We start from the raw sequence: 13,661 nt of genomic DNA, 5'->3' as shown, positions 1-13,661 counted from the left end.
AATGTCTTGTGGATCTTTGTGTAAGGTTTTTGTGGCACCTGTCGGTAATAAGGGATGTCTTGAGATTTTGTGGTATTGGATGGTGTTGAGCAATATGATATTATACACAAGAATACTTCTCAGTGAGATTACAATCAGGAATGTATTTTGATTGTATACCCAATTTCTGTGTCCTTAAGTAGCTGTTAGCCACAAGATGATGTACAGAGAGATGTTATGATTCTTTTCATTTGATTTTTGCTCCTGTGAGATTACTGTTACTAAGGTCTAAGATCGATGTATGTAATATTCCTCTCGCATTGAAGTGTTTGGTGGAGATGTCTTTTGTCTGACACTTCCAGGTAATCCATTGTGAATATACGCTGTACAAGTATTCAGTAAACAATATGTGATAAACACTTGTGAGTAAATAGACCTGGAACATCTGTAAACATAAACAAATGTTTACCAGACTCTGAACGATCTGTGTTGATGTCGGATGATACTGTAACATGCTGTGGTGGCATTGTCTTTCCTCAGGCACAATTAAGACAGATGAGCCAGTATCAAGTTCTCTTATTGGTGCCCTTGCTTTTGACTTTCTGTAATTTTCTTTGTATTAAAATGTAAATTGTAGGATTTTACATTGTAGTACATAGTCACATTTTGTAGGATTTTACATTGCATTGTAGTACATAGTCACATTTTGTAGGATTTTACATTGTAATACACAGTCACATTGTCTATAGGATTTTACATTGTAATACATAGTCACATTTTGTAGGATTTTACATTGTAATACACAGTCACATTTTGTAGGATTTTACATTGTAATACACAATAACATTGTCTATAGGATTTTACATTGTAATACAGTCACATTTTGTAGGATTTTACATTGTAGTACACAGTCACATTTTGTAGGATTTTACATTGTAGTACACAGTCACATTTTGTAATTCATCTTTTTGTTTGATGTAAGAAATGAAAATACATGTACACTGTATATTACTGATCATGCAGTCTGTTTAGAACACACATCTGACACCAATGATATTTACCGAACCACTCACAATTTTTAATATTTTCCCCCTCATTTGATATGGAGGATGATACAGATAGTTGTTCTATATGGTTAAACATTCTATAAATAATTTAGTATAACAAGATATTGAGGTAATGAAATGGATAAAATGGAATTTAGGAACTTGAAATTGTGGATCAGTTTTCTGCTTAAATATTGATGATTGATTGATTTTGGATTAAAAAGGTTTTAATACTAAGGTAACAAGGCCTGTTTTATATCTGATAGATAACAATAAGTTGTTTATATCGATAGATAACAATAAGTTGTTTATATCTAATAGATAACAATAAGTTGTTTATATCTGATAGATAACACTAAGTTGTTTATATCGATAGATAACAATAAGTTGTTTATATCTAATAGATAACAATAAGTTGTTTATATCGATAGATAACAATAAGTCGTTTATATCGATAGATAACAATAAGTTGTTTATATATGATAGATAACAATAAGTTGTTTATATCTAATAGATAACAATAAGTTGTTTATATCGATTGATAACAATAAGTTGTTTATATCGATAGATAACAATAAGTCGTTTATATATATAGATAACAATAAGTCGTTTATATCGATTTATAACAATAAGTTGTTTATATCGATAGATAACAATAAGTCGTTTATATCGATAGATAACAATAAGTTGTTAATATCTGATTGATAACAATAAGTTGTTTATATCGATAGATAACAATAAGTCGTTTATATCGATAGATAACAATAAGTTGTTAATATCTGATAGATAACAATATGTTGTTTATATCTAATAGATAACAATAAGTCGTTTATTTGTTTTTATCTGATAAATAACAATAAGTCGTTTATATCGATAGATAACAATAAGACGTTTATATCGATAGATAACAATAAGACGTTTATATCGATAGATAACAATAAGTTGTTTATATATGATAGATAACAATAAGTCGTTTATATCGATAGATAACAATAAGTTGTTAATATCTGATTGATAACAATAAGTTGTTTATATCGATAGATAACAATAAGTCGTTTATATATATAGATAACAATAAGTTGTTAATATCTGATTGATAACAATAAGTTGTTTATATCGATAGATAACAATAAGTCGTTTATATCGATAGATAACAATAAGTTGTTTATATCTAATAGATAACAATAAGTCGTTTATTTGTTTTTATCTGATAAATAACAATAAGTCGTTAATATCGATAGATAACAATAAGTTGTTTATATCTAATAGATAACAATAAGTCGTTTATTTGTTTTTATCTGATAAATAACAATAAGTCGTTAATATCGATAGATAACAATAAGACGTTTATATCGATAGATAACAATAAGTTGTTTATATATGATAGATAACAATAAGACGTTTATATCGATAGATAACAATAAGTTGTTTATATATGATAGATAACAATAAGTTGTTTATATCTAATAGATAACAATAAGTCGTTTATATCTAATAGATAACACTAAGTTGTTTATATCTAATAGATAACAATAAGTCGTTTATATCGATAGATAACACTAAGTTGTTTATATCTAATAGATAACAATAAGTCGTTTATATCGATAGATAACAATAAGTCATTTATATCGATAGATAACAATAAGACGTTTATATCGATAGATAACAATAAGTTGTTTATATCTGATAGATAACAATAAGTTGTTTATATCTGATAGATAACAATGAGTCATCTATATCGATAGATAACACTAAGTTGTTTATATGTTTTTATCTGATAGACAACACTAAGTCGTTTATATGTTTTTATCTGATAGATAACAATAAGTCGTTTATATCCAATAGATAACAATAAGTTGTTTCTGTAACACATGTAGTGTTGTAATAGTATTGAGCATCCACTCAAGCAAGACAGTTTATAGGCCGTCTCCGCGCCAAACGCCAATAAAGCTTGTACTTGTTGCCCTCTGCTTCACATTCCAGTTTAGATTAGTTAGCAATATAAGGATAGGTTTTTCTGTTGTCAATATAATGTTACCGAGAAGAGTGTTACTGTTGTCAATATAACATGACCGGTAGAGTGTTACTGTTGTCAATATAATGTTACCGAGAAGAGTGTTACTGTTGTCAATATAATGTAACTGGTAGAGTGTTACTGTTGTCAATGTAACATGACTGGTAGAGTGTTACTGTTGTCAATATAACATGACTGGTAGAGTGTTACTATTGTCAATATAACATGACTGGTAGAGTGTTACTGTTGTCAATATAACGTTACCAAGTAGAATGTTACTGTTGTCAATATAACGTGACCGAGTAGAGTGTTACTGTTGTCAATATAACATGACTGGTAGAGTGTTACTGTTGTCAATATAACATGACTGGTAGAGTGTTACTGTTGTCAATATAATGTGACTGGTAGAGTGTTACTCTTATCAATATAACGTGACTGGTAGAGTGTTACTGTTGTCAATATAACATGACTGGTAGAGTGTTACTGTTGTCAATATAACGTGACTGGTAGAGTGTTACTATTGTCAATATAACATGACTGGTAGAGTGTTACTGTTGTCAATATAACATGACTGGTAGAGTGTTACTGTTGTCAATATAAAATGACTGGTAGAGTGTTACTGTTGTCAATATAACATCACTGGTAGAGTGTTACTGTTGTCAATATAAAGTGACCGGGTAGAGTGTTACTGTTGTCAATATAACATGACTGGTAGAGTGTTACTGTTGTCAATATAACGTGACTGGTAGAGTGTTACTGTTGTCAATATAATGTAACTGGTAGAGTGTTACTGTTGTCAATATAACATTACCAAGTAGAGTGTTACTGTTGTCAATATAACGTGACTGGTAGAGTGTTACTGTTGTCAATATAAAGTGACCGGGTAGAGTGTTACTGTTGTCAATATAACATGACGGGTAGAGTGTTACTATTGTCAATATAACGTGACTGGTAGAGTGTTACTATTGTCAATGTAACATGACTGGTAGTGTGTTACTGTTGTCAATATAACGTGACTGGTAGAGTGTTACTGTTGTCAATATAAAGTGACCGGGTAGAGTGTTACTGTTGTCAATATAACATTACCAAGTAGAGTGTTACTGTTGTCAATATAACGTGACCGAGTAGAGTGTTACTGTTGTCAATATAACATGACTGGTAGAGTGTTACTGTTGTCAATATAACATGACGGGTAGAGTGTTACTATTGTCAATATAACGTGACTGGTAGAGTGTTACTGTTGTCAATATAACATGACGGGTAGAGTGTTACTGTTGTCAATATAACATGACTGGTAGAGTGTTACTGTTGTCAATATAACATGACTGGTAGAGTGTTACTATTGTCAATATAACATGACTGGTAGAGTGTTACTGTTGTCAATATAACGTTACCAAGTAGAGTGTTACTGTTGTCAATATAACATTACCAAGTAGAGTGTTACTGTTGTCAATATAACATTACCAAGTAGAGTGTTACTGTTGTCAATATAATGTAACTGGTAGAGTGTTACTATTGTCAATATAACATGACGGGTAGAGTGTTACTGTTGTCAATATAACATGACTGGTAGAGTGTTACTGTTGTCAATATAACATGACTGGTAGAGTGTTACTGTTGTCAATATAATGTGACTGGTAGAGTGTTACTGTTGTCAATATAACATGACTGGTAGAGTGTTACTGTTGTCAATATAACATGACTGGTAGAGTGTTACTGTTGTCAATATAACATGACTGGTAGAGTGTTACTGTTGTCAATATAACATCACTGGTAGAGTGTTACTGTTGTCAATATAACGTGACTGGTAGAGTGTTACTGTTGTCAATATAACATGACTGGTAGAGTGTTACTGTTGTCAATATAACATTACCAAGTAGAGTGTTACTATTGTCAATATAACATTACCAGGTAGATCTCGAGTGTTACTGTTGTCAGTTGTTATTTACAACATCATTATTCCTTGGGATATAATGTCTGTATATGTAATTGCCCAGCTATTATACACAAAGAAAAAAACAAATTACATTTATATCCTACTCTTGAATTAACTCCTCAATATCTAATTACACTTAACTCCTCAATATCTAACACTTCTACTCCCCAAACCTCTTATATGTCACAGTCAACTGTGTGATCAAAACTGCATTGTAGTGTTATTCTCGTCTAAAGGCCAGGGCACACATTGGTAGTTGGCAGTACCTTAAATATAGGTATCCATTTCTCTTTGCTGTGGTTAATTATTGCCCTGTTGAAGGAAGAATTACTAATGTGTTTAAGCAATAATCACGACTGTAAACAAGAAAGTTTTCTCTCATGAAATCATTCTATTAAAAGAAATGTAAGAGGTATGGGGATGAACATGAAAGGGACCTGTACATCCTGTTGATTTAGTTTCTAAATTAGAGGTGACCTTGGCAGTGTTTGGTGTTAATCTGAGAGCTAATGACGACTAAACACACTCATTAACATCTCACTAATCATTATCACCAGCTCCTCTCCTTACCCCTTCACTAATCATCATCACCAGCTCCTCTCGTTACCCCTTCACACATTAGTGGTGGGTTCTAGTGGAAACAAAGCCCATTGGGTGCTTTAGATACCTTTACACTAAGGGAGACCCATCCATTATAGTGATGGTATACTACCATAACTGGTCTGTCTAGATTATACTGACCTTGGAAGTGAATTTGGTGATGGGTTGTCAATAAACGTGTAGAGGAATAAAGATGTTACAGAGTGGGGCCATATCTGTCTGAAAGCTGGGTTGATTTGGGACTGAGTTGGACCATAAGCGGTCTCATTTTAAATGACAGCTACCAGCAGCACGATCTGTTTCACTAATGTTTCTGTCCAAAACAAACGGGTATCTTTTGAAATAATCTTAAGAAATTGATTTTTTGTTTGCTCCTATCTGAAGTTTTAATGTATTAATTAGAAAGCCTGACACTGAACATATCCATCATTCAGATCAACACGTCTTTTATTTGAATAAAATTAATTTAGCATCGATCTTGATGCTTTGTTGCAGAGTTGAACTATTCTATAACTGATTAAAGGTATTGGTTATGTTATTAGCCTATAATTATTCATAAATTGTAACAGGTCAAATTTTCACACAAAAATCTTATCAACAATAATCATTAGAGAAATAAGAAATTTTCATATCTCTTAATTTTTTTATTTTCTTCATTTAACAATAACTATTCATTATTGTGATATGGGAATGATTACTCCATTTTAATTTACTTTACAATGCTCCCGCCATGAAACAGGGGTGGGGCATACACTGTTACCCGTGTCTGTCCCCTCCCATCCCGTGTCTGTCCCCTCCCATCCCGTGCTGATGCCATCCTCAACAAACTGTGTTTCTGAATGTCTAGTGGGTGGCAGTGGGGCATTTATGTCTTACAGACATTTCTAGTTACCTAATATTTCATAGCATTATATGTCACCCTTTTCAATTTTATCATATTAAAATGTAATATATTTCTGAAATGTAAAATTGTGGTGCCTTCTTACTTTTCTGGTGCAGCCTGCCCTGCTAACATTCTACAGATATTGTGATATATGCAGAATTACAAATAATACCCTTTTTTGTACCGATACAAAGTCAAATTCAACAGAGTGGAAATTCAGCGTTAAAATATCATAGGAGAGTTGGGTTGAAGATGGAAGAAATTTTTCTAGTTTACTGTAATTGTGAACAAAAAAAGGCATTGAGATAACTATCTATAGTGATAATTTTGTTTTTGCTAATGTGCCAATTGATATATCATTATTGTAAAAAGACTTTTTTTCTTTCAAAATTATAAATGATTATATAATGTATGTGACCGAGAGTATTTTGGGATAAAAGCAGACTTTTATGAATTATATTTGTTATCTTTTGTCAATTTTGTAGCATTTACCAGTATTTCTTAATGAACCAAGCTGTGAATTATCGAGAGCAGAGAATGATCACTCCATAAGAAATGAAGCTTTAAAGAAAAAGATATGACATTTGAATAATGTATCCTGTTATTTAGGAATGATTGACAGTAGATGATGATATACAGGGGTGGTAAATGTGATGAACCAACAGGGACTTACCTTGTGTTAGAGATATACTTTTCCTGGTGTCCGAGACAGTAGGCTTATAAACAGCAAAATCACTTGTTGTTCTGACTTAAAGATTTTTTTCTTTTGAAAAATAACTTTTATATCCTTAGTTGTGTGTTATACTGAGGTTATGCCTACAGCAACAGCATCAATGGGTAAATGTTGACAGGTGTTTGTTTCTATTGCATGTGAGAGGATCAATGCAATGTACATCCTTGTCAATCACAAAGCAGCATGAGACCCAGCCACTGTATCAGAGGAATCTGTCTGATTGGTCCAAAGGCATTGTTACAACTCTATAAATACATTCAACCAGGGGAAGGGTACAAGTCAGGAGGCTATGTATATATACAAGTTAGTACACAAAAACTCTGACAGGGGAAAGGTACAATATATACACAAAGCATTGACAGGGGAAGGGTACAAAATATACACAAAAACTCTGATAGGGGAAAGGTACAAAATATACACAAAAACTCTGACAGAGGAAGGGTGCAAAATATACACAAAAACACTGACAGGGGAAGGGTACAAAATATACACCAAAACAGACTGACAGGGGAAGGGGTACAATATATACATAAAAACTCTGACAGGGGAAGGGTACAATATATACACAAAAACTCTGACAGGGGAAGGGTACAATATATATACACAAAAACTCTGACAGGGGAAGGGTACAATATATATACACAAAAACTCTTAACAGAAAATATACACAAAAACTCTGACAGGGGAAGGGTACAATATATACACAAAAACTCTGACAGGGGAAGGGTACAAAATATACACAAAAACTCTGACAGGGGAAGGGTACAATATATACACAAAAACTCTTAACAGGGGAAGGGTACAATATATACACAAAACTCTGACAGGGGAAGGGTACAATTTATACACAAAAACTCTGACAGGGGAAGGGTACAAAATATACACAAAAACTTTGACAGGGGAAGGGTACAAAATATACACAAAAACTCTGACAGGGGAAGGGTACAATATATACACAAAAACTCTGACAGGGGAAGGGTACAAAATATACACAAAAACTCTGACAGGGGAAGGGTACAATATATACACATAAACTCTGACAGGGGAAGGGTACAAAATATACACAAAAACTCTGATAGGGGAAGGGTACAATATATACACAAAAACTCTGACAGGGGAAGGGTACAATATATACACAAAAACTCTGACAGGGGAAGGGTACAAAATATACACACAAAACTCTGACAGGGGAAGGGTACAATATATAGTCTACACAAAAACTCTGACAGAGGAAGGGTATAATATATACATGTACACAAAAACTCTGACAGGGGAGGAGTACAAAATAGGCGGCTGTGTATCATATTGACCACTATGACTATGGGAGTTTCATATTTGATAAACATATTGGTAATATACAGATGTAAGTAGGAGTATAAATCTGATTATTTTAGATTAGTAAAATAATGTTTTTGTAAATACACATTCATTTAAAATATGTGAGGGTACTTATTTCAGGATAACTTATAAACGATACTAAACTTTTAAACTAGGAGAAGGGGCTATTTGAGGATATTTATGGTATACACTGAAGCAAAAACATGGAGAATTTATCATAAACTTTGTGATCATGATAAATACACTGTATAGTAGACATTTTGTATGTTAAATAATGTCCCATAAGAACAGAGGATAATGAAAACATATATGTCTGAGAAGGAGAACTGGGATAATGACTCGACACAGGCATATATTACCTCCTATGTTAGGGACAAATTATCATTGTCCACCATAAAGTAGATTTATACAGATAATAGATGTATTTGGGGAGGGGACACAGACCTGATGACAAATTAGGGACGGTGTAAGAGGACACAAATCTGATGATGAATTAGGGCCCAGTGTTAGGAGACACAGCTAGAATTTAATGATGAATTAGGGCCCAGTGTTAGGAGACACAGCTAGAATTTAATGATGAATTAGGGCCCAGTGTTAGGGGACACAGATCTGATGATGAATTAGGGCCCGGTGTTAGGGGACACAGATCTGATGATGAATTAGGGCCCAGTGTTAGGGGACACAGATCTGATGATGAATTAGGGCCCAGTGTTAGGGGACACAGATCTGATGATGAATTAGGGCCCGGTGTTAGGGGACACAGATCTGATGATGAATTAGGGCCCAGTGTTAGGAGACACAGCTAGAATTTAATGATGAATTAGGGCCCAGTGTAAGGGGACACAGATCTGATGACAAATAGGGCCGATGTAAGGGGACACAAATCTGATGATGAATTAGGGCCCAGTGTTAGGGGACACAGACCTTAATGATGAATTAGGGCCCGGTGTTAGGGGTACACAGAATTAATGATGAATTAGGGTCCATTGTTAAGGGGACACAGATCTTAATGATGAATTATAGGGCCCGGTATTAGGGGACACAGATCTGATGATGAATTAGGGCCCAATATTAGGAGCACAGATCTTAATGATGAATTAGGGCCCGGAGGAAGGGGCACAGATCTTAATGATGAATTAGGGCCCGGAGGAAGGGGCACAGATCTTAATGATGAATTAGGGCCCGGGTGTTAGGGGACACAGATCTGATGATGAATTAGGGCCCAGTGTTAGGGGGCACAGATCTTAATGATGAATTAGGGCCCGGAGGAAGGGGCACAGATCTTAATGATGAATTAGGGCCCGGGTGTTAGGGGACACAGATCTGATGATGAATTAGGGCCCAGGTGTTAGGGGGCACAGATCTTAATGATGAATTAGGGCCCGGTATAAGGGGCACAGATCTTAATGATGAAATAGGGCCCTGGTGTTAGGGGACACAGATCTGATGATGAATTAGGGCCCAGTGTTAGGGGACACAGATCTGATGATGAATTAGGGCCCAAGTGATCTTAATGATGAAGTACATCCCGATCAGGGTGTGTAAAATCTCCCACGATTGATTTTTAAATGTCGGGAGGCCACAGTCCCTATAGCTGTTTCTTGTCTGGTTTGAAGAAGAGTCCCCATCAAAACAAAACAAGCTGATCTGTAATATGATTATTATGACTGAAGATGGAGGGGTGTTGTTGTTTGATTGAGTGCATGTGTGGTCATGCACAGAAAATAGGAAATACTGTAAGAGACACCACATTCCAAAATATGAACTATGATATCAAATCAAAGAAATTGAAAAATAAACAATAATTACAGTTTGAGAGGAAACTTTGATGGGGTGGCAGCTTTGATGAATAGATTAGCTTAGTGGGAAGGTCAGTTTTGACATTGTCAATATGCCCCTTGTTTGGGAACAACAGAAAGAATGACATGGAAAAGTACAGATATCTACAAATCCTAGCATTCCTGTGTAGATCGAAGGACAAATATCCTAGCATTCTTGTGTAGGACAAATATCCTAGCATTCCCGTGTAGGACAAATCCTAGCATTCCTGTGTAGGACAAATATCCCAGCATTCCTGTGTAGGACAAATATCCCAGCATTCCTGTGTAGGACAAATATCCTAGCATTCCTGTGTAGAAGGACAAATCCTAGCATTCCTGTGTAGGACAAATACCCCAGCATTCCTGTGTAGAAGGACAAATCCTAGTATTCCTGTGTAGAAGGACAAATATCCCAGCATTCCTGTGTAGAAGGACAAATCCTAGCATTCCTATGTAGGACAAATATCCTAGCATTCGATCTGTGTAGAAGGCGAGTACTACACAATATGGCAATGATGTTGTAAATATAGATATAAAAAGCAGTGTTTACCATTGTAGATAGAAAACAGGTGAAGAAATTTTTGATACCAATATCGTTTGAGGTTTTATTTTGGGTATAGCTGCACCAATACTACACATGTTCTACCTCTGTCAGGCGGGTGAGGGCCACCTCTGTCAGGTGGGTGAGGGCCACCTCTGTCAGGTGGGTGAGGGCAACCTCTGTCAGGTGGGTGAGGGTCACCTCTGTCAGGTGGGTGAGGGCAACCTCTGTCAGGTGGGTGAGGGCAACCTCTGTCAGGTGGGTGTTGGCCACCTCTGTCAGGTGGGTGAGAGCCACCTCTGTAAGGTGGGTGAGGGCAACCTCTGTCAGGTGGGTGAGGGCCACCTCTGTCAGGCGGGTGAGGGCCACCTCTGTTAGGCGGGTGAGGGCCACCTCTGTCAGGTGGGTGAGGGCCACTTCTGTCAGCTGGGTGAGGGCCACCTCTGTCAGCTGGGTGACGGCCACTTCTGTCAGGTGGGTGACGGCCACTTCTGTCAGGTGGGTGAGGGCCACCTATGTCAGGTGGGTGAGGGCAACCTCTGTCATGTGGGTGAGGGCCACCTCTGTCAGGTGGGTGAGGGCCACCTCTGTCAGGCGGGTGAGGGCCACCTCTGTCAGGTGGGTGAGGGCCACCTCTGTTAGGCGGGTGAGGGCCACCTCTGTCAGGCGGGTGAGGGCCACCTCTGTCAGGCGGGTGAGGCCCACCTCTGTCAGGTGGGTGACGGCCACCTCTGTCAGGTGGGTGCATGAGGGCAACCTCTGTCAGGTGGGTGAGGGCCACCTCTGTCAGGTTGGTGAGGGCAACCTCTGTCAGGTGGGTGAGGGCCACCTCTGTCAGGTGGATGAGGGCAAACATATTGTGGCAGGAAGCTTTAAAGTCTGTAGTCTCTACTAGCAATGTGACGATTAACAGGCAGAAAGTCACACAGAACTGTTTGGTGGACAGAATATACTACGGAGGTGTCCTGTAGCCTGGAATAGACAACAAAACTAGCTGGCAGTGAGCCTTAAGTGGCTGAATGAAAGTGGTCAAGTGGTACTACTATGCTGAAAAACATTTCAATTTATTCACTAATACCAAATCTTTTTTCAAGGTATAGACTACAGTTATTTTTATGCCTCATACAACTTACTGGTGTACAGACCTTTTTTTTAATTAGTTAATTTTTTTTTGTGTTATTGAGTTAAGAGGAATGAATGAAGGCAATGTAAAAATGATTTGGTGAAAAAAGTTAAAATGTAAGAAAATGATGAAATGCTTCACTAATTTACCATGGCCATGTTGAGCTTAAAAGTTTGTCTTAGATGGTCAAGATACAATGTAATTATAGAATATACAATATTTACAAAACTTCTCACTTTCTCTTTTATTTTCTCATTTAACGTCTTCAAGCTTCAAGCTTTTGGTAAAGCTACAAAAATTGTTGAACAGCAGAAAACAGACAAAGTTAGCGTAATATAGTGCTATACTTGGTATTGTAGGATAATGTTGGTGATAAATGTCTTATCGATGTACAGTGTATAGGGATTTGTACAGTGATGTGAAAATGAATGAAAACATTTTCAAATCAGAAAGAAAAGAAGTTAATTGTTATTCACTACTAAATCTTGACGGAAGGTGAAGAGTCCTATTTATTGACATAAAAGTGACCTAGTGACATGATTGGGAGGAACCTATAATTTGATTACAAAGCCCTACCAGTCAGAGTATAGCGATAAAGGCCTTACGTAGTCAGATTAATCCTGCATATATGTTATTGACCGAGAAACTGGACAGCAAAATATGGAAATATGGCCATATTCCAACGCCCTGTCTGGGTACATCTGTTCGTGATGTTGAGTGGGGTTGATGTCCTCAGCAGTCGCCCAGACAGTAGGACAGAGTCAGTAGACCAAACTAAAATTCTCTGAGGACACTAGTCAGTGTTAACTCGTGTAAAACAGATCAAACTGAAATTCTCTGGACACTGGTCAGTGTGTACTGGTGTAAAACAGATCAAACTGAAATTCACTGTGGACACTGGTCAGTGTGAACTGGTGTAAAACATATTAAACTGAAATTCTCTGGACACTGGTCAGTGTATACTTGTGTAAAACAGATCAAACTAAAATTCTCTGGACACTGGTCAGTGTTTACTTGTATAAAACAGATCAAATTAAAATTCTCTGGACACTGGTCAGTGTTTACTTGTGTAAAACAGATCAAATTAAAATTCTCTGGACACTGGTCAGTGTTTACTTGTGTAAAACAGATCAAACTTTACCTTCCAACCATTACAGTATGATGGCTGATCCTAGCACATCCTCTATTATTGTCCCCTTTCTATCATTTTAGAATCAAACAGGATCTAGTTCTCTCAGTTTAGGGCTAATATGTAGTTTATCAAAGTCATTTTTTACCTTTTTAGGTCATCTGACCCAAAGGGTCAGGATGACCTATAGTCATCGTGCTTCGTCCGTCGTCGTCCGCCGTGCGCCGTGCGCCGTCCGTAAACTTTTTCTTTCAAAACGCTACTCCTCCTTAACGCTTGGGTGGATTACTTCCAAATTTAGTTTGAAGCATCATTGGGGGAGGGCAATCATATTTTATATAAATGAGGCTGGTCTGACCCCTGGGGCCAGAAGGGCGGGGCGCCGAAAAGGGAACTTAGGTGAATATTGCTATAAAATCCTACTCCTCCTTTACCCTTGGGTGGATTACAACTAAATTTGGTTGGAAACATCATTGGGGGAGGGCGGTCATATTTTATATAAATGAAGTTGGTGTGACC

The 13,661-nt window shown here is 36.6% G+C and overlaps 2 protein-coding genes across 3 annotated transcripts in view; one reads left to right on the top strand and one right to left on the bottom strand.

The window, feature by feature from the left end:
• Nucleotides 1–7,481, bottom strand: part of LOC117324055 (neuropeptide Y receptor type 6-like) — a 55,595-nt gene extending 48,114 nt beyond the window's left edge. The window contains exon 1 of the mRNA XM_033879669.1: nt 7,132–7,481. The gene's annotated coding sequence lies outside the window, so the exon portion shown is untranslated. The remainder of the gene's footprint in view (nt 1–7,131) is intronic.
• Nucleotides 1–13,661, top strand: part of LOC117324054 (cleavage and polyadenylation specificity factor subunit 2-like) — a 273,294-nt gene that overhangs the window by 66,434 nt on the left and 193,199 nt on the right. The window lies entirely within an intron of this gene.

This window comes from Pecten maximus, chromosome 3 (assembly GCF_902652985.1).
Source record: "Pecten maximus chromosome 3, xPecMax1.1, whole genome shotgun sequence".
Classification (NCBI taxonomy): Eukaryota; Metazoa; Mollusca; class Bivalvia; order Pectinida; family Pectinidae; genus Pecten; species Pecten maximus.
The sequence above is the reverse complement of the archived record's forward strand: the minus strand, read 5'-3'. Positions and strand labels throughout refer to the sequence as shown.